This window comes from Saccopteryx bilineata, chromosome 7 (genome assembly GCF_036850765.1).
Source record: "Saccopteryx bilineata isolate mSacBil1 chromosome 7, mSacBil1_pri_phased_curated, whole genome shotgun sequence".
In the NCBI taxonomy this organism is placed as follows: Eukaryota; Metazoa; Chordata; class Mammalia; order Chiroptera; family Emballonuridae; genus Saccopteryx; species Saccopteryx bilineata.
In genome coordinates, this window is record NC_089496.1 from 43,784,432 (window position 1) to 43,788,748 (window position 4,317).

The 4,317-nt window shown below is 47.1% G+C and overlaps 1 pseudogene; it reads left to right on the plus strand.

Annotated features, from left to right (window-relative positions):
- Positions 1-617: 617 nt before the first annotated feature.
- LOC136310976 (large ribosomal subunit protein uL11 pseudogene) lies at positions 618-1,087 on the plus strand (annotated as a pseudogene).
- The last annotated feature ends 3,230 nt before the right edge of the window (positions 1,088-4,317 follow it).

Here is a 4,317-nt window from a genome sequence, read left to right on the forward strand (position 1 = left end):
GGAAGTGAGTATTCCTTATTTACAATCTGAGGAAACTGAAGCACGGGCAGGTTGATTAGCTGACCCAAGGTCCTAGTTAGAAAGTGGCAGGGCCAGGTTTCTAACACAAACAATCTATCTCTACAGCTCACACTCACAGGCTACACTGTCTCTTTGGGTGTTGTAAGTTCTGGGAATTAATGGTCCTCCTGGACTTGAATTTTTCTGATCTGATGTTATTCCACTTGTGATTAAAATTCCCCAAAAAAGTCTGATTGGCCCCACATGGATCTCAGATCCAGCCCCTCCCCCTTGATGGACAGCTTCATCAAGACTGCAGAGGAGAGGTTAGTTCCCCCAAATGAGTGTCTGGCTGCTGTTTCCCAAGGTCAAGGAAAGGGATGCTGGTCAAACCAAAAGAACAGATGCCCACTGCAAGTACCAGGAATGAGCCAAATCTGATCATTGTTTGAAAGTATTGTGGAAAAACACAGATGAAAAATGCCCATGTTACATGGAAACTTGTCTTTGTTCTGTCATTAAACAGTCCCATATGGCTTTTAGCTCAGAGGAGGCTGAGTCACAACATTCTTTGGTCCTCCGGAATCCGAGTTCATCGGACACCCACCGCTGCCACCATGCTGCAGAAGTTGGACCCCAACGAGATCACAGTCTATACCAGAAGTGCACCAGTAGGGAAGTTGGTGACATTTGACCTGGCCCCAAGATCGGCCCCGTAGGTCTATCTCCAAAAAATGCTTGGTGATGACATCACCAAAGCAAGCAGTGATTGGAAATGTCTGAGGATGACAGTGTAACTGACCATTCAGAATACACAGGGCCCAGTTTAGGGCAGCGCCTTCTGCCTCTGCTCCCATCATCGAAGCCCGCAAAGAACCACCACTAGACAGAAAGAGGCAGACAAACATTAAATCTCACTTTTAATGAGATTGTCAACTTGCCCGACAGATGTGGCACGGATCCCTAGCTAGAGAACATTCTGGAACCATTAAAGAGATCTTGGCGACCACCCAGTCTGTGGGCTGCAATGTTGATGATGCCACCCTCATGACATCAACAGTGGACAGTGGAATGCCCCGCTAGTTAAGAACCACAAAGGAAAATATTTCAGTTAAGGACCCTTGCAGGCCACTCACGCAATGTGAAGCCGTTTGTACATCAGTACAGGCATTGCCTCAAAGCCGCCATGGAAGAAAGCCAGACATCTGGAGGGAAGATGAAAGAGAAATGACACTGTGGAGCGCAATGACTGGGGGCAGAGGTCACCCACCTCACTCCCCCGCCCACTTCAGCACACGGTCACAGCGACCAGCTGGAGAATGTCCTTGTGCTGGAGTGAAAGGCTCAGTGGTGCCCAGATACAGCCTGTTTGCCGAAGGAGAGACCTGATTCCCCAATGAGCAGCATCTCTGAGCACCTGGTGGATCCTTTCATTTCCTGGAAATCTGCATTTCGATGTCAGGACTATGTTCTATAGTGCACTTGAGTGGTCCCAATACTTCTTATTTAACATTTTTAAGTTTGTTTAAAGGTTTTCTCCAGACTTAAAAAATAAAAGCCCCTCTTTCTCTATCCCTACCTCCTTCTCTCTCTCTCTCTCTCTCTCTCTCTCTCTCTCTCTCTCTCATAGGAATATTATCTCAGCTAAATCCCTAACTGGTTTATTTTATAATCCCTTGCTCCCAAGACAAAAGAAGGAAAATTCAGATTTTTGAAGCCCCACACAGGCGTTCTTTGCTGCTTTCACTAAGATTTCCCAACATCCCCTGAGATTTCTCCATTGATTGCTTCCCGTTGCTGTTCTCTACCTTCTGTGGAAGGCTGATCACGTGACAACCAAGTGTTGGGGGCAAAAACATGCCCCCGAATATTACATTTTCCCAAAGCTGCCCTTTTCCAAGTTCAAACTTCATGTTTTCACTTTTTCTTACAATATAAGTAATCTCCCAGCTGTAAATTCATAAAACCTCAGTGGTACAGACTTGTCTTACCATCTGGACATTCCTTAAACTGACCAAACTAGGAAGGTCTCGAGTGTCATGTTATGAAGACCACTTTTTCTAATGATCAGACCAAAGGACCTGGTGTAAAAAAGGAGAAAAGGATCCGTTCCAGGTGAGGCCAGCCCCTGCCGCAGCCCGCAGAGCAGCAAAGCCGTTTATCACCAACCAAAGGGACACTCACGCTTTATCTGCCTGTGTAGATAAAGTCGTGTCTGCAGGAAGGAGGCAGAAATACGTGAGCCCCTGGGCATTCTTCCTACGTGTAGAATAGGAAGAAAGAAGTTCAAGATGGTCGGGTCTTGCTAGATATGCCTGGTAATTAATGAGCAGAAATCAGTGCTGTTTACCATTTTAGCTGAGAGAGAGAAATGTGCAGGGTGATAAAAGGGGGCAAGTATTGTTCATTTTGTTCCTGACAGTGGAAACCAATCAGGTTTCCCAGAGTCAATGCTCTCTGGACATCCAAGGAGAATTTCTAAAGCTTTCCCTAAGTTGCTAAACAATCATCTTCCCGCAACAGATAATTTTCATCAGCCAAGAGAACAGGGGAGCCTCGCACGGAGACGGGAAATGATAAGAGAGCAGCAGGACCAGCAGTGCTGATATAAACTATAACCGTGATGGCGTGGCGGCTGCTCATTAGGCAACGCCGAAGCGGGATCCCTCCTTAATGGGATTTTATGATCAGAGTTGTGCCCAGTCTTGTCATGGCAGAAGCCCAACTCATTCGCTTGGAGGTGACAATAAGAAATCTTCCCCAAAGGGTGGTGCTGTCTTGAATTTCTTAGCTGTGTGACCTTTAGCCTGGGCACTTCCCTTCTCCCTACTGGATACTAAAAGGGAACAAGAAAATATAGTTCTTCTTTTCATAACAGGATCTCAAAAAACAATTTCTTTTTCAATAAAATACAATGATGTAATGCCAAAATCAGGAAGGTATTTAGGAAAAACCCATCACTCTGTACCGATTGCACTACCAAAGCTGCCAAATCAACTTACCTCCCCCTTCGACTTCGGCAACGTTCAAGTCATAGTGTATGTGTGATCCCTCCATCTGCTCTTTTCACTTATCGTTGTTGTGTCAGGCATTTCTCCGTTTCAAGCTTCAAAATTATGTCCTCATATTTTTGGCCCTGATTTAAAAAATCATTTCCCTATTGTTCATCTGGCTGGAAGGCCCAAGGCCCCAGAGGCTTCCGTTAGCCATTCACACCGGAGCTGGGAATTCTATCTGGAGAGCTTTTGCTATATAGACCAGGGGTCCCCAAACTACGGCCTGCGGGCCACATGCGGCCCCCTGAGGCCATTTATCCGGCCCCTGCCGCACTTCTGGAAGGGGCACCTCTTTTATTGGTGGTCAGTGAGAGGAGCATAGTTCCCATTTAAATACTGGTCAGTTTGTTGATTTAAATTTACTTGTTCTTTATTTTAAATATTGTATTTGTTCCCGTTTTGTTTTTTTTACTTTAAAATAAGATATGTGCAGTGTGCATAGGGATTTGTTCATAGTTTTTTTTTATAGTCCGGCCCTCCAATGGTCTGAGGGACAGTGAACTGGCCCCCTGTGTAAAAAGTTTGGGGACCCCTGATATAGAAGGTCAGCGGGGCTCCCCCAGATGCAAGTGTGAGGCCAACCCAGGAGGAGTAAGCTCCCCCCGCAGAGGGTGTAGGGGCTCGTGGAAAATGGAAGGAGCCGGAGCTCCATCAGAGAACTGAGACCAGCGGGGAGAGGCATGATGTACTTGCCGTAGGTGCAAAAACGAATAAACAAACGAAAAACCTCTCTGTGACAAATTTGACCCGTAATTAATTATGTTTAATATTGTTTGACTTTCACGTTTTGGCTACTAGCGTTTAAATCTTTAACAAGAACAATTTTTCTCTTTTAAAATAATATGTCCTCTTTTCAATGAAAAAGGAATAAATGCATGGAGTTTTTAAAAAAGAAAGAAAAAGGCCCTGGCCGGTTGGCTCAGGGGTAGAGCATCGGCCTGGCGTGCGGGGGACCCGGGTTCGATTCCCGGCCAGGGCACATAGGAGAGGCGCCCATTTGCTTCTCCCCCCCCTCCTTCCTCTCTGTCTCTCTCTTCCCCTCCCACAGCCAGGGCTCCATTGGAGCAAAGATGGCCCAGGCGCTGGGGATGGCTCCTTGGCCTCTGCCCCAGACACTAGAGTGGCTCTGGTCGCAGCAGATCAACTCCCCGGAGGGGCAGAGCATCGCCCCCTGGTGGGCAGAGCGTCGCCCCCTGGTGGGCGTGCCGGGTGGATCCCTGTTGGGCACATGCGGGAGTCTGTCTGACTGTCTCTCCCCGTT